This window comes from Pelophylax lessonae (genome assembly GCF_965119305.1).
Source record: "Pelophylax lessonae genome assembly, chromosome: 8".
Taxonomy (NCBI): Eukaryota; Metazoa; Chordata; class Amphibia; order Anura; family Ranidae; genus Pelophylax; species Pelophylax lessonae.
The window spans coordinates 40,426,059-40,450,541 of record NC_138775.1 but is presented as its reverse complement, the minus strand read 5'-3'; the positions used below and the strand labels follow the sequence as shown (position 1 = coordinate 40,450,541).

The 24,483-nt window shown below is 47.5% G+C and overlaps 1 protein-coding gene across 1 annotated transcript in view; it reads right to left on the bottom strand.

Annotated features, from left to right (window-relative positions):
* The window catches only part of FOXP1 (forkhead box P1), a 1,279,200-nt gene that overhangs the window by 1,066,013 nt on the left and 188,704 nt on the right, over nucleotides 1-24,483 (bottom strand). Inside the window, exon 3 of the mRNA XM_082265551.1 lies at nucleotides 6,642-6,766. The gene's annotated coding sequence lies outside the window, so the exon portion shown is untranslated. The remainder of the gene's footprint in view (nucleotides 1-6,641; nucleotides 6,767-24,483) is intronic.

Genomic DNA, 24,483 nt, shown 5'->3' with positions numbered 1-24,483 from the left:
GCGCATGCACAGGTGACATCACAGGCTGCATCTAAAGAAAAAATCTCCTAAACGGTGCACGTTTAGGAGATATTTACAGCAGGGCTTGACAAATTTGCTTTGAATCCAGGAACCAGCTAAAAAAGTTAGGAGTAATTTTTTTTTGTAACTAATAAGGCTTATGGATTTAACCTGTCCCCAAAGGTGAACCTATCCTTTAACCCTTTCACAGCCAAAGCAGTCTTTGTGTTTTTTGCACACGTTTAAAAAATAATTTCAGGCCTGAAGACTACATAAAACCACCAAACATTTTATATTTTATGTCACACAACATTACCGCAAAATTTCTGTAAAAAAAAACACATTAAAAGTGAATTTTTGGGGGCAAAAAAAGCAATATGTTACAGAGTAAGTAGAGTGCACCGAGTAAATAGATAACCAACATGTCAAACTTTAGGCATGGTAGTACCCTATACTTTCCATAGGTGATGCTTTAAAAGCCCCCTATAGGTCATCAGTTTAGCATTACAAAGGAGGTCTGGTGCTAGAACTATTGCTCTCATCCCGACGTGCGCGGCTCTATGTAACATGTGTATCACAATCAACATTCTGAGGCGTAAGTATCCCACCGTGTGCATTTATATGTGCCAATATGTAGGGGGGCCTCAATTTTTTTTTTTTTGGGGGGGGGGGGAGGGAGATATTTTTAGTGCTTGCGTGTAACTTTAATTTCTTTACAACTAAAAAAAATGTGTTTTTAGACTTACCGTAAAATCCATTTCTCTGATGTTCATTGACGGACACAGCTCATGATCTTCATAACCATTGGGTTATACTGGCCCCAACAGAAAAATAGTCTGTCTATGCCTATGTGCAGTTCCAGGGGGTATACTCCCTCTTCCTGCTATAGGTACTCAGTTTTGTTACAAGCAGCTTCAGAAGAATTTCAACTCCACAGAGGGGTGGGTGCTGTGTCCATCAATAAACTTAATAGAAATGGATTTTACGGTAAGTCAAAAATCCCATTTTCTCTTTCGTTCATTCACGGACACAGCTCCTGATAGTCATAACCATTGGGACATCTCAATTGTTAAATCAATCGGACATCACAGTGTTAAACATGAGGGTTGGGAACAGCAAAAAATTTCCTAGGCTAAACAGTAGCCAACCAGGCAACAGGAGCTCAACCAAAACAACTGGAGCCCACCTGAATAAAACAATACACCCTCAAAGAGGATCAGGTCCCCTAAACAGCAGCCTGCAGATGTCTACACATCTACTTTATAAAACTTTGTAAAAGTGTGCACCGATGACCAGGTGGCTGCCTTGCAAACCTGCGTCACTGACGCCTGATGACGGAAGGCCCAGGAGGCACTAAGCGCCCTTGTGGAGTGCACCTTGATGGATTAGGCTTGAACCACTGTCTGTCTGATCCATCTGGAAATGGTCGCAGAGCCCACCTGAATAAAACAATACACCCTCAAAGAGGATCAGGTCCCCTAAACAGCAGCCTGCAAAACCTTGTGGCCAAAAGAAGCATCCGCAGATGCCAACACATCCACTTTATAGAACTTTGTGAAAGTATGCACCGACGACCAGGTGGCCGCCTTGCAAACCTGCGTCACTGACGCCTGATGACGGAAGGCCCAGGAGGCACTAAGTGCCCAAGTAGAGTGTGCCTTGACAGAAAAGGTGGAACCTGAACCTTGATGGAATAGGCCTGAATCACCGTCTGTCTGATCTATCCATAAATGGTCGCAGAGGAAGCAGACAACCCTTTCCGAGGCCCATCCGTGAGCACAACAAATGACTCTGACTTCCTAAAAGACCTTGCAGCTGCCAGGTATACCCTAATTGCCCAGACAACATCCAAGGCATGCAAGGCAATTTCCTTTGGATATTTTGGCCTGGGACACAGGGAAGGCAGCAAAATCTCTTCATTCAAATGAAAATCAGAGACAACCTTTGGGAGGAAGGATGGACAGGGGCGAAGAACCACCTTATCTCTGTGAATCACAAAGTAAGGAGTATAACGCCAGTTCCGACACACTGCGCACAGAGGTGATAGCCACCAAAATGGCCACCTACTGAGACAGCGTAAGCAAGGCAATCTCTCAAATTTTCTCAAAGGGAGGCTTCTGGAGGACCGAAAGCACCAAATTAAGGTTTCAAGGCGGCAAAGGAGATCGCACTGGAGGAACCAAATGTCAGACATCCTGAAAAAAGGTACGCGCCAGGGAGTGTGTGGCCAAGAATCGGTGGAAGAAGACCGCCAAAGCAGATAGCTGCCCCTTGATGGTACGGAAGACGACCAGCGACTCAGATAATCCTCTATCCATCAGCACCTGCAATTCAACAGCCAAGCCATCAAAGCCAGCGACTGTAAAGCAGGATGGAAGATTGGTCTTTGGGACAGCAGATCCTCCCTGAGAGGAAGCTTCCAAGGAACGTCGGTGACCAGCCACACCAGATCGGCGTACCAAGCCCAGAGAGCCCAGTCCGGAGTCACTAAAGTCCCTCCTGCCTCGATCCTGTGTAAATCAGACAATACTGACCCCACGGAGCCACCAGCCCGTCTGTGGCGTCCACCAGAGGATCCCGTGACCGAGCCAAAAAACCTCTGCACCTTTCTGTTGAGACGAGATGCCAACAGATCCACCTCGGCAGTGCCCCACGGGAGACACAACTGATGAAACACCTCCGGATGAAGGGCCACTCCCCTTGGTCCAACGCCTGCCGACTGAGGTAATCCACCTGCCGGTTTTCCACCCGGGGAATGTGTAAGGCGGAGAGGGCTGTAACAAACCATTATGCCCACCTTAGAATGCCGGCTACCTCCCCAGCTGCCAGGGCACTTTTTGTGCCTCCTTGGTGATTGACATAAGCCACAGCTGTGGCATTGTCCAATTGAATGCGCACTGGACGTCCTTGAAGATGATCCGTCCAATGGTCCAGGCACAGTCTGATCGCTCGGAGTTCCAAGACATTGATCGGTGGTCTGGACTCTTCCAGTGTCCAGATCCCCTGAGCAGAATTTTTGCAGAGGACACCTCCCCAGCTGAACAGGCTGGCATCCGGGGTGACCACTGTCCATTACAAGGGGAGGAAGGATTTGCCCAGCCAAAGTGCCAGAGAACAAAGCCTCCATATCAGGGACTCCTTTGTTCCCCGGCTCAGCCAGATCTGATTGTGCAGAGACTGTGGAGTCTTGTCCCATTTAGCCAGAATCTCCCTTTGCAGGGACCTCGTATGGAAATGTGCAAATGGAACCGCCTCGAAGGTACACACCATCAGACCCGTCACCCGCATGCGGGATGGGATGGGAGGGATGACCATCTGCTGGAAGTAGCACTCTTGCTAAGGCCGAGTTTAGAGTCAGACCCAGATAGTCCGGCTTTGTGGACAGAACCAGAGCTGACTTCTGAAAATTCAAAATCCAGCTGAACTCCTGCAGAGTTTGTATGGTGATTTCCAGGTTTTATACCAGAGCAGTAGGAGACTCAGTACCGTGATCCCCCATTGGCGTAACAATGCCAGTACCGGAGCTAACACTTTTGTGAAGACCCGAGGAGCAGAGGCGAGACTGAAGGGTAACATCACAAACTGATAATGCTACTCTCCCAGGCCAAAGCGGAGGAAGCGCTGGTGACCAGCACATATTGGAAAGTGAAGGTAAGCATCCTTGATGTCGATAGAGGCAAGAAAATCCTCCTAAAGCAGGGATGCCACTACTGTGCGAATGGACTCCATCATGAACTTCTGCCCCTGCACAAAGCAGTTCAGCGCCTTTAGTTCCAGGATTGGACGCACCTTGCCTTCCTTCCTGGGAACTGTAAACAGGTTTGAGTATGTAAGCGGTCCAGGGACAAGCGCAAGTTGGAAGGAAAGAACCTTGGGGGGGGACAAGAGTGAAAACTCGATCTTGTAGCCGGACCGAATGAATTAGTGGACCCACTTGTCTTGTACCAGGGAAGTCCACGGGTCCGAAAACCAGCGAAGACGTCTCCCCACCCCCCATATGGGTGAGGGCACATCTTCATGCTGAAGGAACCTTGTCCGCGGGTCTGGAGAAGCCCACTCTCGGCTTGCCAGACCAGGTTCGTTTGTATCCTCCAAAGGAGGCCCTGAAAGGCTTCGAGCCCTTGTCAGTCGACCCTGAGGGATGAAAAAAAATTCTTATGAGCCAAGAAGGAGGGCCAACGTCTATGACAAGGTTCTTTAACCTTAGTAGCCTGCAGAAAAAAGTACTCTTTCCACCTGTGAGACCTTTAATGATGTCACCCAGGGTAGCCCCAAACAGGCGATCCCCTTAAAGAGGGAGATCAGTCAAAGCCGTTTTAGAAGTCTGGTCCACAGACCAGCATTTAAGCCAAAAGACATGCCGAAGGACCACTGCCGAAACAGAAAGCCAAGCCACTAGGAGTCCTAAAGAGGCATCACAGATAAAATGCAGCCCCTGGACCAGCTGGTCCACTAGCTCAGTAAAGGCAGGGGGAGCTGTTCTCCCTCCAGGCAACAGCGTAAAAGCTTAGCCCATTCGGTCAGTTTGCGATCCCAGGGCAATGATAAAATCTGGCCTCAGTGCCAAACCTGCCAGAGTGTAGATATTGCAGGCCTCTGCCTTGCTGTCAGCCGGATCCTTAAAGGCCAGGGACTCTTCAACCGGAATCTTGGTTGCCTTGTTCAATCTGAAAACCGGAGGGTCCACCATCAGTGGAACAGTCCACTTCTTAATAAGGGACTCCTCATAGGGGTAACGCCTAGTAAATCCCAAGTGGAAGCTATGGTGGTCCCCACTACTTAGCGACAATTTTAGCGACAAAAAAATCCAGAGGACTCCAGGACCGCCGTCAGTGCATCGTTGGATGGTTGGGACCCGGAAGGCCCTACAGCCTCAGAGAGGGATTCAGGTGGGAAGATGTGCTCCAAAGACTCCATGAGTCATCAGAGGGAATTCACAAAAAGTGTAAAACACTGCAAAGGGACAACCCCCACCGTGCTGGCAGCACCACACGGTCGCCAGGCACAAGGCACAAGGATAATTTGTATTCCACACGAGGTAATAAGGAAGTGAAAAGATCCAGGAGTCAGCACCAGGGGAAGAGGAGGGGTTCCCACAGGGCTCTAAAGTCATGGCCGCCGATATTGTCAAGGGTAAACCCCCGCAAAATGGCCACCGGAGTACACAAATATGGCCGCCGTGTAGAGAAACACACAGGCTACAGCAAAATGGCAGCCCCGCGCGGCACCACAAAGCTTCCAGGGACACAAGCGGGATTCCTAGGGCTTAAGGACAAGCCCAGGAAGAACAGGGAGTCCTGGCAGGAGCCCCCACCAGATACAACCCCCCAGCATAGCCGATCCTCACCACAGACAGAACCCCTTGCCATCAAAATGTGGAGGCTGACGGCCAGGAGGAACGCTGCAACTATATTAAAGGCTTACCTATAGGTAAAAATTATGCATGGGAGTTTAAACTAAGAAAGCTGTGGAGGAGTGAGTGTTACCGTGTTTACTTCCCTTCCACACACTTACTGAGTGATTGTTTGCTGGCAAGACAAAAGGCAGATTGAGCAGAAGTTGGTGGACAAGCTGGATTGGCAAACACAGAACTCGGACAGCTTTCACAGTTACTTCCCTGAAGGCAGCGCTCCTAAATATAAAATCGGATCACTCCATCAATAAAGGTAAGCAAGCAAGCTTGTTTTACATCGCAGTGCTGCTGATCACCTTTAGCCTTTTTGAAACACTTCCTGTCTACTGGACCTGCATACTGGTGGTAACATCAAACCTGCGCAATCTGTGCCTAAACAGTCACTTGTAATCTCCATAAGGGCGAATCTGACAGGGTAACAACACAGAAGCACAACTGGGAGGCACAGGGACACACTAGAGCAGTGATGGCGAACCTTGGCACCATGGGAAATGTAGTTCTAAAACATCTGGGGTGCCAAGGTTCGCCATCACTGCACTAGAGATTTCCAGCTACCATTGTACTGTGCGGGGATTCTGGTGTGTCCTTTTTTCTTTAAGGGGGAATGGGTTACCTGTAGACAGACCTGCCCTCTATTTATCCATTGCTATATATGCTGTAAAATGGAAGCTCTCAGTTAGGGACCAGACTACACAGAAGAGTTTTGATGAGGCAGCATGACTTCAACATAATTTTGCAAACTAAATGTATATAGTTAAAACAGTGCAAATGTATTTCTTCTTCTCTTTGCTCACTAGCTGATAAGAGTTCTGGGATTTTTTTGTACTGCATTTGTACAGTTGTTATCCCATAACAGGAAATGTCTGTACAAGAACCTTAGAGGCAGGATCATTAGGTATTCTTTTAATGAGCATGGTAGATTTAAAAGGTTAAAAACAGTGACCAGATTTGGATGTAAATTAAAAAAAGACCTATTAGGACCTATTAAAGTGTTCTGTAGTCGAATCTTCTACTAACAGCCATTAACTTAAGGCCTTCTACAGAAATGCCAAAAGGCTAACAAGTGACATTTTGCAATAGCTCTTGCCTAACTGGCACACTAGTGTTTCTACTAACACATCAGGGGCATATTTGGTATGCAGACAAACATGGGAGAGCAAAGACTGTCACTGGCACATGTCGTCTTACATAACGGTGCTCATACATTTTATAATGTAAAGAAACTTACCGGCTGTAATCGAGGCATCACACCAAATGGCTCATTGTGCCAAACAATGTTGACATCCTACAGAACTTCTGACTGTCACAAACTTCTCTATGATCATCAATATGTGTCAACTGGAGCCCGGGAGGCTGAAAAGGAAAAATGTCAACAGGTAAGCCCAGCAAATTCATACAATGAAATGAATAGAGAACTTGTGCCTTTAAATAATAAATATTTAATATTTAGTCTTTTCAGTGATGTGTAAAAGAAATCAGGTTGATGTAAATGTTTGTTTTCCAGAAAATAATGTTTTCAGGTATCATTTGAAATCATGTACATGAAGACACCTATTACATATACCCTAGCTCTGCTTTCTGCTTTGTAGTGCAATACAATGGTTGTTCTTTTTCACATTTCTCAGATATCTTTTGAAAACAATGCACTTCACGTGCGGCTGATATTTTAACAGTTGTTACCCTGCTGTCACCTGTGTAACACATATGGGCGGCGCCAAAAAGGGTGGGCTTTTATAGCCACAAGCCGCACACATGCGTCACTGGCAGCCAAAGTTTAAGTGCTGAGAGCGCACTCTTCGATCAAAGACCAAGCTGTCCAAGACAACCCTCGATCCCTACTAATGACTGTTGGCCGGCATGACCAGTTCCAAATCATGTGCAATTATAGTGGTCATATGATCACTGATCCCCCACCTTGCGCTTACAGACCCTACTAAGGGCACACCGTGGCTGGGAGGGAAACAACAAACAAGGAGATTCAATTAAGCTAAGTCAGACACAGAGTTCCCTCTGCAAGGTAATCTATATAACTAAACAAATGGGATTTTTGACTTACAGTAAAGTCAATTTCTCTAATGTTCACTAACAGACACAGCTCCTGATTCTTCTTAACCATTGGGTTATACTGCACCCTAAAGGAGTAGGACACTAGGCAGGAAAAAGCTTGACTACGCCTATGGGCAGTCGCAGGGGGTATATATCCACACTCAGCTATAGGCACTCACTTTTGTTACAAGCAGTGTCAGAAAAAAGCCAACTCCACAGAGGGGTGGGTGCTCTGTCCGTCAATGAACATCAAAGAAATGGATTTTACGGTAAGTCAAAAATACAATTTTCTCTTTCATTCATTGATGGACACCAATGGGACGTCCCAAAGCAGTGTCAAACATGAGGGGTGGGAAAACAGGAGAAGAAAAAATTCCCAAGGCTAACCATGACCAACCAGGTAACATGGAGCTCAACCATAACAACTAGAGCTCACCTGAAAAAACAATACACCCTCAAAGAGGACCAGGTCCTCTTAACAGCAGCTTGCAAAACCATGTTGCCAAAAGAAGCATCCGCAGAAGTCAACACATCCACTTTATAAAACTTTGTAAAAGTGTGCACAGAGGACCAGATGTCCGCCTTGGAAACATGCATGCCTGATGACGGAAGGCCCAGGAGAAACTAAGCGCCCTAGCAGAGTGTGCCTTAACAGGGAAAGAAGGAACCTGACCCCTAATTGAATAGGCCTGAATCACTGTCTGTCTTATCCATCCGGAAATGGTCGCAGCAGAAGCAGCCAACCCTTTTGGAGGTCCAAAACAGTGAGTCTGACTTCCCCAAAAAAAAACTCCGTAGCTGCCAGGTACAACCTGATTGCCTGAACCTCATCCAGGGAATGCAGAGCAATGTCCTTAGGACGTTTAGGCCTGGGACATAGGGAAGGCAAAACAATGTCCTCATTCAAATGGAAATCAGAGACAACCTTTGGAAGGAATAAAAGACAGGGACGAAGAACCACCTTAGCTCTGTAAACCAACAGGTAAGGTGAACGACAAGATGCCGCCAGCTCTGACACCCTACTTGCAGAAGTAATAGCCACCAAAAAGGCCACCTTCTGGGACAATGTAAGCAGGGGAACCTCCCAATATTTTTGAAGGGAGATTCCAGGATAACTGACGACACTGAGGGCGCACTGGAGGAGGCAGCAAGGAATGTGTGGCCAATGGACATTGAAAGAAAAAATGCCAAAGCTGAAACCTGGCCCTTAAGGCCAGGTGTTGCTCAACCCTCCGTTGGAGAAAAGCCAAGATTCGAGCCACCGAAAAAGGAGCAAGGGTGAACACCAAAAAACTCACACCAGGCAACATACGTCTTTCAAGTACGATGGTAGATCTTCCTAGAGGCCGATTTTTAACCTTTAACAGCGTAGGAATCACCAATTCAGACAAACCTCTATCCTTCAGCATCTGGCTTTCAAAAGACGAGCCGTTAAAAGCATCGACTATAAAGCAGGATGGAAGATTGGCCCTTGGGACAGCAGATCTTCCCTGAGAGGAAGTCTCCAAGGAACATTGGCCACCAGCCGTACCAGATCGGCGTACCAAGACCGGCGAGGCCAGTCAGGGGCCACTAGAAAGTCTTGGCAGAAGTTTGGGAGGGGGAAAGGCATAAATCAGACGATACTGACGCCAAGGAGCCACTAATGCGTCTGCGGCGTTGGCCAGAAGAACCCGAGACCATGCCACAAACCTCTGCACCTTCCATGGAATGTGTACAGCAGAGAGGGCTGGTTTGAACGTTCTGCCCACCTTAGAATGCCGGCTACTTCTCGATCCATCAGGAGACTTCTTGTGCCCCCCATGATGATTGACATAGGCCATGACTTTGGCATTGTCCGACTGAATTCGTATCGGAGATCCCTGAAGACGAATTGTACAATGATCCAGACAAAGTCTGATCGCTCGGAGTCCCAGTACACTGATCAGCAGCCTGGACTCTTCCTATGTCCAGACCCCTTGAGGCCAAGCTGTGCCAAAGACGCCTCCCCACCGAGACAGGCTGGCATCCGTGGTGACAATTGCCCAGTACAGGGGGAGAAGGATTTCCCTGCTGAAGTGCCGAAGAACAAAGCCACCTCTAGAGACTGTGGAATCTTGTCCTATGTCACCAAAATCTCTTTTTGCAGAGATCTCGTGTGGGACTGTGCCAACTGAACCGCGTGAAGGTAGACACCATCAGCACCCGCATGCAAGTCAGGAGGGATGACCGTCTACGGGACAACAGAAGTTAAATTGCCTCCTTCAATTTCTGGAGTTTTTCCAGTGGAAGCAACACTCTGGCCGAATCCACCCAGATAGTCCCATTTTTTGGGCGGAACCAGAGCAGACCCCTGAAGGTTCAGAATCCAACTGAACTACCTCAGAGATTGCAAAGCAATCTTCCTGGTGTCCATCAGAGCAGTCGGAGACTCTGCTCACAGAAGAAGATCAGCCAGGTACCCCAGTACCGGGATCCTCCGCTGACACAACGGGCCAAAACTTGTGAAGACCCGAGGAGAGGAGGCGAGATCAAAGGTAAATGCCACAAACTGATAATGCTCCTCACTCACGGCAAAGCGGAGGAAGCGTTGGTGACCGGCGCATAAAGGGGGAGAAGGAATTCCCTGTCGAAGTGTCGGAGAATGAAACCACCTCTGGTGACTGTGGATTCTTGTTCCCTGTCGCTAGAATCTCTTTTTACAGAGATATCATGTGGAACTGTGCCAACGGAATCACCTCAAAAGGTAGACACCATCAGGCCCAGCACCCGCAAGCAAGCCCAGAGCGATGACCATCTGCTGGACAACAGAAGCTGAATTGCCTCCTGCAATTTCTGGAGTTTTTCCAGAGAAAGCACCACTCTGGCTGAGGCTGAATCCACCCAGATAGTCAAGTTTTGTGGATGGAACCAGAGCAGACTTCTGAAGGTTCAGAATCCAACCGAACTCCCTCAGAGATCACAGAGCCATCTCCAAGGTGTCCATCTGAGCAGTCGGAAACTCTGTTTGCAAAAGAAGATTTGTCCCCTAGTACCGCGATCCCCGCTGAGGCAACAATGCTAGCACCAGGCCAACACTTGTGAAGACCCGAGGAGCGGAGGGGAGACCAAAGTTAAATGCCACAAACTGATAATGCTCCTCGCTCACGGCAAAGCCGAGGAAGTGCTGGTGGCCAACACATATTGGAATGTGAAGGTAGGTGTCCTTGTGTTAAATTCGATAGAAGCGAGAAAATCCCCCAGATGTAGGAACGCCACACACGTACCCGCACCTAGCAGTTTAGCGCCTTGAGGTCCAGAATTTGACATACCTTGCCTTTCTCCCAGGAAATTGTAAACAGGTTTGAGTAAAACCCCTGAAAACATCCCGAAGCCGGAACAATCCCCCCATGAAGTAACAAGTCTTGCATTGCCCCAAAGTGACCCGGTAAGCGGTCTTGCACTTTGGGGGGAAAAAGACCAAAACTCGATCTTGTAGCCGGACTGAATGACTTTGTGGGCCCACTTGACTTGTACTAGAGAGGTCCATGGATCCGGAAATCAGCAAAGATGCCCCCCCACCCCAGATAAAGGTGAGGGCGCCCCTTCATGCAGAGGAAGCCTTGTTCGCAGGTCTGAAAGAGCCCCCCCCCCCCCCGTGGCTTGCCAGACCAGGTCCTCTTGGAGCCTCCGGGGGGAGGCCCTGAAAGACTTTTATCCCTTGAGGGACAAAAAAGGCCTCTTATGAGCCAAGAAGAATGGCCCACCTCTACGACGGGGCTCCTTGCCCTCGCTAGCCTGCAGAAAAGATGTTCCCCCCTGTGGGACTCCTAATTATATCATTATATCATCCAAAGAAGCTCCAAACAGGCGATCCTCCGCAAAGGGGAGATCAGATAAGGCTTGCTTAGAAGTCTGGTCCGCAGACCAGCATTGTAAAATAAAATAGTGCAGCGCTCAAAAATGAAGGTACAAATAAATATACACTTAAAATAGTGAATAAAACAAAGTCCAATAATAGTGAAAAACTTGAAGAGACCAGTCCCACACAGGAAAAATTGCTGACTTGTGACAGTAACAGATCCCACACCAATCGAAAATATAGTTCGCTCACCAGATGGCATGGACCCAAAATCTCCACAACACAACACTGCTGAATGAGCCAGTGAGTCCCCCGGGACCATTCCAAGAGTGGGGATTTCTAGATATCTTCGCGTGGACCATCCTTGAGGAGCCTCCAACACCTGCCAGAGAATCTGTGGAAGCCATTACCAGCTGGTTCCAGGGAGATCTTAACTTTCAGCCTGCATGACCCAATTGCTGTATGGTATTTTGGGTCCATGCCATCTGGTGAGCGAACTATATTTTCTATTGGTGTGGGATCTGTTACTGTCACAAGTCAGCAATTTTTCCTGTGTGGGACTGGTCTCTTCAAGTTTTTCATTATTATTGGACTCTGTTTTATTCACGATTTTAAGTGTATATTTATTTGTACCTTCATTTTTGAGAGCTGCACTATTTTATTTTACATTTGGATGCCATCACAGTCTGTTGGAGTGTCAGCAGCTATTTTTTCACTGTATCACTTTTTGTTAGCGCAGTATTTCACTTTATTCCCTACGCAGACCAGCATTGTCAGCCAGAGAAGACGCTGAAGGACCACTGCTGATACAGACAGCCTAAAATCAAAGGAGCGGCATCCAGAGAGGCATTACAGATAAACTGTAGCCCCTGGATCAACTGATCCGCCAGCTCTGCAAAGGCAGGGGGAAGCCATTTACCCTCCAGGTCCCAACATAAAAGTTTAGCCCACTCGTCAGAGTTTGCGACACCAGGGCAATAGTAAATACCAGCCATAGCCAAACCAGCCATAATAAGACATATGGCGGCCAGAGCCTCCGCTCTCTTATCAACTGGATCTTTAAAGGTAAAGGACTCCTCAACCGGAATTAGGGTAGCTTTACTTAAGCAAGGAATCCTTATAAGGATACCGCATAGCAAAACGCTTAGGGACCATAAGAGTGCGTTTTGGACAACCCCACTGTTATGTGACAATGTTGTCAAAGTAAGCGGGAAAGGAGAACACCCCCACGAGGGAGGGCCTGTGGTGCCAAAAGGGACTGGCGCCTCTGATGCAACATCTCCGCCATGTTTAAAATTTCACCCTCAGTGCATCCACGAGCGCCTTTTCATGCACGGCTAGAGGAGCAGAGGAGACATCCTCACTGTTAGAGCATTCAGAGTGCATGGACGCAGACCCAGTAGGGTCTCTCGCGTCCGCTGCAGCCGGGAGGGCGGCAGACACTTCATACTAAGGTCACCCAGAAAAACATAACAAAAAGGAGAGGGCCGCCGACTGCGATCCCGCAAGAGGGATGCCAACCCAGGGCACATTAATGGGCCACCTACTGGACCCCGCAAAAAAACAATAGAGGCCTGCACAATAGGAAATAGCCCCCTTAAAAGAGGGCTGTCCGCCATGATGCGGACACGCACACAGCAGGATATCCTGATGGTCCTGCAGCGCTAAAAGGGAAGACTCACAGTAACCACCAAATTTTTAGAGGGCTGGGGGGGGGGGGATTGGAACTCGGGGATCAAACCATCCCGGGGAGGGGCCCACATCCACCCCAAAACCATCCAGGGGTAGAGGGGGGACAGATATTTACCACACCAGGAACAGGGTGCCCACCGCTTCTGACAGGCCACTGCTCAATCAGGATGTGGGTGGCTGGTGGCCAGGAGGAATGCTATGACCCAGGCCAAAGCCAGGTCGTATGCACTCTCGCGAGATGTTTACTCGCAGGCCAGCCCCCGTCCAGTGGGCCATGTCGGGGCCGATCTAGCGCAGAGCTAAGGCCTGCACGCACTCGCTGGCCAGAGTGGGGGGACCCTCTGGATCTAGATTATCCAGTCCGTCGCCTAGTCCGGCAGTTGATAGTAGATTCTCACAGAAACAAAATAACAAAGATAGGAAAAAATCTATTTAAAAGGAAAACAATTGCCAGGACCAGAGATTCCAGCAAGGAACTAGGTCCTTACTCCTGACTAGGCAGAAAAAAATGGAGTATTTATATAAGATATCCATGCTATGGTATACCTACCTGGCTGCAACCTACCTCTAATGTAATCCCAATGAAAGGATACAGTTAGTAAAAAGAAAACAGGAGGTATGTGGCGCTGCCGGGATCAAAGAATGAGTGAAAGTCAAATGGGAGATTAATTCAAAATAAATAAAAGGTATCTCACTAATTCATATACAAAAAAAATAAATATATATATATATATATATATATATATATATATATATAGTGCTAAAGTGCAACAAATAAATAATGTAGGAATAGGTGTAGAATCAGAAAATAGTACTGATGATAATAAAACAACAAGATATATAAAAAATGTCAATAAAGGGACAAAGTGCAAAAAAGTGAACATGTGCACAATTAAATAAGATAAAAAAATTCCAAAAATATAAGTGTCCATATAAAATGATGATAAAGTCACAAATAATATTCAATCTTCAATGGTGATTCGTGATCATGAAAAAAACAAGCATGCTCCCACTCTCTCTCAGGACCGCACTCACCAGATCACCAAACCCATGCAGGGGTAGCGAGCATCAATGGTATTAATGATGGCTCTTATGTATATGCCCAGCTGGATGTAAACCACGTTTCCCAGTGTAAAAGAGATCTTGTCTCAAAGGCCACAGATATATGGAAAGAAGAGCATCCTCATAGTGTGATTCCGTATGATAAGAAAAATGTTCTATTGAAATGTATGCAATATACTCACAAACAAATGGTATACAATCGCAGTAAGCCAAGTGGTCTTGAAGACAATACTTCCAGAACGCCGTGTGTGCCACGAGCCGGAAGAGAAAAAATTTCTCTCTAAAAAAGAAACTAAATCGCCAGGACCAAAGATCCCAGTAAGGGTCTAGTTCACTTCTCCTGACTTGGCAGAAAAAAACTGAGTTCCTATAGTTGAGTGTGGGTGTATACCCCCTGGGACTGCAAATAGGCGTAGTCAAGCTTTTTTCTGCCTAGTGTCCTACTTCTGTAGGGGGCAGTATAACCCAACGGTTAAGAGAAATCAGGAGCTGTGTCTGTCAATGAACAAAAGAGAAATTAAAGTTTATCTACAGTCAAACATTTTTTTTTCTTTGGATAGAGTGTGGTCTGTGCCCCTCCCAGAGAGATCCACCCTTACTATAAATAGTCGTGGTGATCGTTGTTACTGGGACTGAAATAATAGAGAACCCAACATTTGAATTGTCACTCGAACAAGCATAGAGGGTAATTCTTCCAATAAGGTCACCTTTTCTGGGGACAACTATCTAAAAGGGGATTTACCTCAACAGAGAGATTTCCTCTCACTTCCTCCAGTGTGTATGACAGGAAGTGAAGAAAAAGCTCTTGAAAGAGGCACAAATGACAGGAAAAGGTTGACAATGGCTTAAAGTATTGCCTACTCAATCCAAAATGAAAAAAAAATGCTTTAGATATCTTGTTATACAATCACACACAAAAAAAAGGAAGAACAAGCATTATTACTTCTTCTGTTGGAAATGAATTACTGTGAGGGACAGCAATGGAGAGAATGTGAGTTTTGTTTAACACACCTTTCAGGACGACAATTTAAAAATTACCCAGACTTGGACTTTAAGTCTGCCCCACTCTATCCAAATCTAAAACATTTTTGGACTAGAGTTGGACATTCCTGCCTCTGAACCATCTCCTCATCCAGCATGGACTTGAATGTAACAGTGGCATCCCCACATACTGTATATGACTATATCTGGATGTTCTGGGCACATAAATTAAGATTTCATGGCCAATATGCTGGTAATAACACTAGCTTCACAAGTCAAAAAGCTACCATCTCCCCATAATTCACCACTAAGTTACTCCAAGCTCCCTTGGTAAACTGCTAATAAACTGAGCTACATCTGAGAGTGCATGTCAACTTTGTTTGTGCTACTATAGCCCTCTGAGCAGACAGAAAGGATAAAAAAGTGCCTGGTGAGATCTGGAGGCCCCGCTATTAGCTGCTTCTAATCTGAGGAAACTACAAATGATGTATGGAGTTTCCCCGGCAATAATCACATCCCCGCGAAAAGCAAGAAGCAGCTACAAAACATCAGATGTAAACAGCACAGAAACAAAATGGGAGCACTATTTCATCAGAGAGAATAATACAGGCCGCTGTGTTATGGCAAGTAATTAGGTTAAGTGAAGCATCCCAGGCAACACAAGAACACATCAAATCAAGGTGCAGAAAAATAGGAAACAAATGTTGGGCAGACCTCTGAAGACTTTAATAGCTACTTATATGCAAGGCTCAAAAATGTAATCTTTGTGGTATAAATTGGACCAGTCCACAAAACAGAATAAGTAGCACAGCCTCCAAACAGTCTGCTTTTTGGCAACAGTCCTATGTTATGATCTTCTAGGTTTTGAAGAGATAACAGGCATGGAGACACTGAAATATGGAGTTTGCAGGAGTAGTTTGAGGAAACTCCTACAGGAGGAGTTTGAGGCATACCAGACTGGCCACAAACTTAGCATTTTTTTAAGTGCAGAATCTTTTTTAGCAAATCGAAAGAAATTTTTTTACCACAACATGCTACAGCTAGCAAACATTCCAATTCATCAAATAATTTCTTTTGTGATCATGTTCTAAAGTGGATCCAAACCCAAAGGAGATACAGACACTGGTTTAGGTGCTCAGAGGTCAAAGAGTTTATATAGATATAAGCTGAAACAATGGCAGATAAAAGTGTTGTACATAGGTGGGGCAAAAACAGTTCGCACAGGGGGGGGGATTAAGAGTCCATGTGCAAATTTCTGACAGTTCTTAGAAGCAATCCAAGGGTGGTCCGCAGCTCAGGGTCAGCTCATTCAAACAGAGTGAAGTCAACTCTAAACAGATAAAGGGTAACTTTAATGTAAGTTACTACGTATTTATGTCATAATAAATCATAATCTTGCACTCAAGTGGCACTCTTCCCTCCTCCTCAAACCCAAAGGAGATGACATTTTGTTTGCTTTAGCACTGTCAGGAAGATTTATTAAAACTGGAACACTCAGAATCTAGTGCAGCTGTGCATAGTAGCCAATCAGCTTCTAACTTCAACTTGTTCAATTAGGCTTTGACAATAAGCTCCCGTTTACATCAGCGCGATTTGACATGTGATTTGACAAATGCATCAACCGCAACCGCGTAGATGTAAACCTAGACTCAAAGGATGAGTAACAGAGACACCTTTGGACAGCAGTCTTGTCAGTCTAGGGAGAGGGTAGTGTTGAAGTCACTAGCAGATTTAGGTGGACCTAATTAACAATGCAAAGATGAACTCCAGATAACACTTTTTCAGCTGTTACAGCAACAATTTTTTCCTTAGGATAAGGCTGCGTTCACATATTTGCGGCTTGGGTTTACAGTCTAGTGTCCTGTGCGTTTCTGCTCACTGGTTCAGGTGAAAATTTTTCCCTGAATTCTCACCTGAACCAGACCCAAAAACGCACAGGACCCTTTTCAAAACCCCACCGCAGATGCCCCGTACATGTGTGAACCGGCTCCAGTGAAAGCCATTCACACTCACATGTTATGCAAATTGGGTACAATTAAAAACGCATCCAAATCGCATATATGTGAACCCAGCCTAAAGGTTTTACATACACGATTAAACGCTAACTATTGCAAGCACCCCTATCAGTGGTAAATAGTTTGTTTCAACTAGGGCTTTTTTGGTTGGTTTGGTTGAGGTACCGCTGGAGGGTTTATTGATGCTGGCTGCTGGGAGATCTGATGTTGCTGCTTTTGTTCTATTGTTGCTGGGGTGGTACTTTGTTGCTGGGGATCCATTGTTGCTAGTGGAATCTATTGCTGCTGAGGGGGGAGGGGGGTATATTGTTGCTAGGGTGGGGTCTATCAAATTCCATACAAAATCCTTAGTAGCACAAGATTATACTGATTATATAAAAGGGGCGGTACAGGGCGGCGGGTAGGGAGTGGAACCAAGGGACGGTGCTGGGGGGTGGGGAGGGATCAGAAACAAGGGATTGCTGAGGGAAGAATTCCTGCACCTATTCTCTGAGAAAAAAGCCCTGGTCTCAACACTGTATCTACCCTTGCTGGACAGCTTGGTCTGTTAAAAGAAGTTAAAAAATAACAGACTTACTGGCCAGAACAGCGGGAAAAAATAAAGGAAAGAAAGCCTAAAAAAAAAAAATAGAAAATTAATGTAGCCACCACATCTAAGAATTGTTAAAGTGCAATATAATACATTTGTTTTTGGACCTTGAATAAAAATTGCAAAGCAAAACTAAAAAGATTTTGGATTATTTGGAAACCTAAGTGTAGCTGCTGCCAGACTCCATTTTTCTTACATAGGCTGCCATTTTGTGGCCTACCGCCCTGTTCACATAAAAAAGCTATAGGTCAGAGCTGCTTGGCATAAAAAATTGTGTATGACAACTTTACTATTTTATTCAAATGAATTGTCAAATTGGTTGCCATGGTTTAAGCATATTCCTCCTGTGCTTAGTTTTTATTCATAATATTACTAATGGCTCCTTCATTGGACTGGAATCAGGTGTAAGAAAAGAGGTATAATTATAGGGTATGTGAGATATTCCCACAGAGCTGCCAAGCAGTTTACAGTACATAATTCAAATGATACAGGAAAATACAGATATGATGGAGATAGAAAGAGGGAATTGAAAAGGGAGCATGGTATATCAAAAAATCATTGAAGCCTGGCTAAAATATGGTGAAAATCTAAATGATAACCCATTGTGAATGGGTGTTAAGATGGACCTAAACTCAAAAAGTAAAAAATATGCTATTGTATAGGGAACATTTAGAAATGTTATTTTGGGGGGGCGTGGCCGGATGTGAGCGAGGGTAGACGTGCCGGACCGGAGCTCTCTGTTAATCCTGCAACTTACCTCCGTTTTCGGTGTGCGGTGGGGCTGCTCTCCTATACCATCTTGTGGGGGAAGCTCTCAGGTCTCCAGCGATGCCATCCTCGACCCCAAAACCCGCCCGGCAGCCGCCACAGGACCAGCGCCAGACCCGCTCCGTCAAGAGCCAGGGCTCGGGCTCCGCCTCCGCCATCTTGGCGCCAACGTCTTCCCGGAAGAGCGGTGGTACGGGTGCAGGCATGGAGTCTCAGAAGCCTACGGACCCCGTGCCCTCCGGCACTTCTCAGGGACAGGCTCAGGAGGTGGTCGCGGACCAGCGGGCGATCACGGCCCCCATCCTAGAAGCCATAGATGCTTGCAAAGCGGCCTTGATGGTGCGCATAGATCACCTGCACGCTCATCCGCCATGACCTGGATAAATTCAGGGGGAGACTCACTGCTGCAGAGGATCGCATCTCGGAGGTGGAGGACAGCTCACACTCCCATGGCGCTCAGCTGGCTGAACTCCAGGACATTGTGAAATCCTTGCAACACCGAGCTGACGATGCGGAGGATAGACAGCGCCGGAATAATGTAAGGGTGGTGGGGCTTCCTGAGGGGCTGGAGGGGAAAAAGCCTGCTACATTTGCGGAGCAGTTCTTCAAACAACTGCTCTCTCTGGAGAATTTACCCCCCACGTATGTGGTAGAAAGGGCTCATAGAGTGCCAACTGGGGCCAGACCCCCTGGAGCCCCCCCCGTCCGTTCCTGGTGAAGTTCCTCAATTACAGGGACAGGGACATGCTCCTCTCGGAGGCGCGGAAACACCCTGAACTTCGCTTTGAGAACGCGCGTGTCATGCTATTCCCCGATTTCTCGGCGGAGACACAACGCCGCAGGCGTTCCTTTACGGATGTCAGGAAGCGCCTAAGGGCCAAGGAACTTATCTATAGCATGCAATATCCTAGCAGGCTCAGAGTACAGTACAAGGGCTCGGTGAAATTCTTTGACACTCCTCAAGAGGCTTCGGACTGGCTGGATGGCGTGTGATGAGTCCTGACTGCCAGTGCTCTCGGCTGGCTCCCCTTTGGATGTGGTCCGTTTTTTCTTTTTTTTTTTGTTTTCCTGTTGTACGCTGCCCCTGCTGACTTTCTCCTCCTGTCGTACCATTCTTTCTGGATATCTACGGCTTGTTGATGGTTTAGGAATGTCTACTTTTGGGGTTCCCTATCCTGCTATCTGGAGACTGGTTATTGGAGGTGGGGTGTGTCGTGGCGCCCTCCTTGCACACCGGGTGATCCGGTCTCAGAGACTCCATCGGAACTGTAAGAACATCTTCTTTACCGGACTGTTGCTCACATTGGAAAACTGACGTGCGTCACTGTTTTTTTTTGGCAGTTTGGGATTGAAGCCGCATACCAGACTACGTTTTTCACGTTTTGGGAAAGCTCGTTTTTGTTCAACTTTCCCTTTTTCTTTGTTTGTTGGGGGGGTTGTTCTGGTATAATGGCATGGGGAGTTCTGCACCAGCACCTGTTTTTGTTTGCTCATGTATATTTTGAGGGGGTAATTTATGGGTCCCTTTTTTTTTTCATCCTGCCCATAACCCCTACCTGGGCTCTGTGTAATTTTTTTCTAGATTCCCATGGCTGACAATATAAAACTTCTCTCATGGAATGTGAGGGGCCTGAACAATAAGTTCAAACGTGCCAGTGTCTTTCAGTATTTAAAGCTCATTAAGCCACATGTCATCCTCCTGCAGGAGACCCACCTGGATGGGAACTTGATTTTGGCTCTCCGTAGGCCGTGGATACAAAGGGCGTTTCATGCCACGTACTCCACCTATGCTAGAGGGGTCTCCATCCTCATTAGTAAATCTATCCCATGTTCGATCCAACGGGTGATCTCCGATCCAGGGGGCAGATACGTGGCTGTGCTTTTGGATATGTACTCTGTTACCATGCTGTTGGTCGCTGTTTATGTGCCTCCACCTTTTCGGATACAACTGCTATATGATTTAACTGATAAGTTGGCTGAATATATGCATTTACCTGTACTGTTCATGGGTGATTTCAATGCCATCCTGGATGCTACCTTGGATACTTCCAACCCCAATAGACCGCCCTCGGTGGATCTGCTCACCTGGGCTTCCACGGTGGGCTTGACTGAACTTTGGAGATGGAAGCATCCGCTCTTGCGGGAATACTCTCACCTGTCCACCGCTCATCGTTCTTCTGCTCGCATAGATCTGGCGTTTGGTACTGCCAGAATGCAATCCCTTTTGACTGCCTCGGAATACAGGGCCGGGGGAGTGTCTGATCACAACCCGCTGCTCTTGACAGTGAACCTCCAATTGGGGGCTGGAGTGCGGGGTTGGCGCCTGGCTGCGGGCTGGCTCCAACAGGATCAGGTCGCTTCCCACCTTGAAAAGTCGATCCAGTCATATTGGCCAGGAAATGTGGACTCAGCTGATCAGAGAGTGGTGTGGGAGGCATTTAAGTCAGTGGCGAGGGGAGAGTGTATATCGGCCATTAAATCCGCTAGGAAAGATCACAATGAGGAGGTGAGGATGTTACAGGAGGAGGAGCGGAGATGTGCGGAGGAGAACGCGGCCTTGCCGTCTGATTCCAGCTATGCTGCATTGCTGGAGGCGAGACGCCTTCTCTCTCTTCACGTCTCTGATCTTGCTCATACAGAAGCTAACAATCTACGGGCTTCTATATTCGCACAGGGCGATAAGAATGGCAAGTTCCTGGCACTGCTGGTGGCTGACCAGCAGCCGCCAGTTAATATCCCGCTTATCAGGGCCGCTGGGGGTGTGCTCAGGTCGGATCCTCGTGACATTTTGGAGACATTTACTGACTATTTTGAGGCCCTGTACGCCCCGCTACCGGATAGTGACTCTATGCACGCGGATGCCCTCCTGGAGGGAGTTGACTTGCCATCCTTGTCGGCGGAGGATAGCGCCCTCATGGATGCTCCGATAACAACATTAGAGGTGGCAAGAGCCATTGCGGCCTTCCCACCACATAAGGCCCCGGGTCCTGACGGTTTCCCTGCTGACTTTTACAAACAATACTCCGAACATTTAGCGCCTAGACTTAGCTCTCTGTTGCAGCACTGTTTGGAGGTGGAGGAACTTCCTCCCTCTATGATGGATGCCTATATGGTGCTGCTTCAGAAACCGGGTAAGGACCCCCTGGACTGCTCCTCGTATCGCCCTATCGCCCTTTTAAATATGGACCTTAAAATCCTGACGAAGGTCCTGGCCACTCGTTTGGCCGGGGTTATTCACTCATTGATAAACCCGGATCAGACGGGCTTTATGCCGGGTAAATCTGTGGACACTAACATTCGGCGATTGTTCACCCATCTTCAAATTCCTGGGGAGGCGTCGGGGCAGCGGGTGGTGGTCTCAATCGACTTTGAGAAGGCCTTTGATTCGGTCGACTGGGCCTTTATGCACAAGACGCTGGATCGTATGGGGTTCGGACCCAAATTCAAGACCTGGATCCGACTCCTTTACGCAAGCCCTAGAACAGCCGTACGATTGGGCTATCTCACTTCTCCGTATTTCCGGGTGGGGAGGGGGACGAGGCAGGGGTGCCCCCTTTCCCCATTCCTGTTTGCCCTTACCCTTGAACCCATCGCGACCGCACTGCGCAGCTCCCCGGCCGTGGGGTCGATTAAAGTCGGCTCTATTAAAGAATGTCTGGCGTTATATGCCGATGACATGCTGTTGTTCCTGGAGGATCCGGGTCCCTCCTTGAGGGCGGCCCTGTCCATCCTGAATGATTTTGGCAGGTGCTCAGGGCTTCGCGTTAACTGGAGTAAGTCCTCCATTTTGCCTCTCGATGACGGTGCTCGACCTGCTGCGGCCGGGGACCTGCCCCTTCGTTGGGTGGATAGCTTCACCTACTTGGGGATCAAGATAACTAGGCGTCCCCAGGATTATTTCTCGTTGAATTTGGCTCCTCTATTGCCTAAACTCCAACAAAATATCCAAGCTTGGAAGCGTCTACAACTTTCCTTATTAGGTCGTATTAGTGTCCTTAAGATGAAATTTCTGCCTGTAGTCTTATATTTCCTCCGCAATTCTCCGCTATGGGTACCACTGACCTTTTTCCGGAAGTTGGACAGCCTCGTCTGTTCATTCCTCTGGTCGCCCGGGGTTCCCAGGATTGGCCTTCGGGCCCTCCAGGAACCGTGGGGTAATGGAGGCCTGGCACTGCCCGATTGGCGCAAGTACTATTTGGCAGGACAGATGGTGTTTGCGCGGCGCTGGCTGCGGGCGGACGGGGAGGATTCGGCAACAATCTTAGAGGCGGCCCACCTGGGCTCCTTCGAAACCCTTAGGTTGGCGCTGTTTAGGGGTCTGGGCTCAGATCTCCCTTTAACGCTCTCCATGAGGGCGACTGTTAGGGCTTGGGCCCAGTCGTTGAAGTTGACATGCCCCAGTTATGTTGGATCCTCCCCGTCCGAGCCGTTGTGGATGAACCCTACCTTTCCTCATTTTCGTCACTTACCTGATTTGATGTTGTGGGCGACGCGGGGTGTAAAAACCTTGGGTGATATAACAGCGGCGGGGGCTCTCTTGCCGTTTGACCGATTGCGGGAGAAATTCGACTTGCCTAGCGGCTTTATATTCAGATACCTCCAATTGCGGCATGCCTTTCAGGCCCAATTTGCCTCATCCTCTGTAGAGCTGTCTCCTTCGGACTTAGAATGCGTGTTGACCTGTGATACCACACTCAAAACTCTCTCCACTGTGTACAAGGATATGTTCCGACTTACACCCCCTGGCATAGTTAGATGTAAGGAAAAATGGACGGCTGAGGTGCCGGACCTACAGAGGGAGGACTGGGATGATGTATGGACGGAGCCTTTCAAATATTTAGTGGCTGCTAGGGACAAACTAATTCAATTTAAATTCCTCCACAGGATTTACTATACTCCGGCCCGTCTGGCCAGAATCTTCCCGACTTCGTCTGCGGAGTGTTGGCGTTGTTCCGCTTCCCCCGCAGATGCAACTCACATTTTTTGGGGCTGTGGCCAAATTCAGCAGTTTTGGACTGCGGTGACGTCCTGTCTCGCCGAGGTGCTGCTGACTCCGATTCCGCGAACCCAGCGAGTCTGTTTGCTGGGTTTGGTGGAGGAGGTGGTCCCCTCGGTGGCCCACAGGACTTTGCTGAGTGTTCTTCTATTCTATGCCAAAAAGGCTATTTTACTACATTGGAAGAAGGTTTCCCCGCCATCCTTACTGTTCTGGAAAGGCCTAGTGAATGCAATGCTACCCCTATACAAAGCCACCTATGTCTCACGAGGTTGCCCGAAAAAATTTGACAAGGTTTGGAGGGCGTGGGTGGACTCCTCAGACACTGTGGGCTGAACTGCATATTGTGTAACTGTTATGAAGCTGGTGGATTGAACGCTCTATAGAAGTGTACTTATGCTATCTTGTATGCTAGCATTGTAGTCCTGCAAGAACAGCCAGATACTGGGTCTCTTTAATGTTGAATTGACATGTGTTGATCCCGGGTAGGGGGGAGATATGGTGTGTTGTTTATGAGAAGGGACCGAAGGTTGTTTACTCCGGAGGCCGGTGGTAGGTCGTGCTGTCCTTGGACGGTGGCCTGCGCTGACCCCCTGACCTCGACGCTCCTGGTCTTCTCAGGGTGCTGGTGGTCGTTTTTGGGTGGGTGGGGGGAGGGGGGAGGTTGTTGTTGGGTTATTGTGTGCCTTTTTTGGCTGCTGTGTGTGTCTGTTTGTGTTACTCTGTTCTTTCTTTAAAAATCAATAAAAAGAATTTTTCAAAAAAGAAATGTTATTTTGCCCTAAAAAAATCAACCCTTTGTCTTTAAAGCTTAATTCCACTTTTGTTGACAATAAATTCCCCTCTGGATGATCTATGTACATTGAACGGATTTTAACAAACTTTGTTGCAGATTCCTACCTTTTGTTATTCTGAAGAAATCAGTTTGTTCCTCTGTGCCTCTGTGCTGAGTGGGTCTAAAGGAATGGTTTCATAATTATCAATCGGTTGTGCAGCTGCAGAGCACCAATGAGTAAAACTGCAGGGCCTGCATTCCTTTAGATTTGTTCCGATTGGGTGTATCTCACCAAAAATGAAATTTTTGCTGCAGGGGATGCCTGA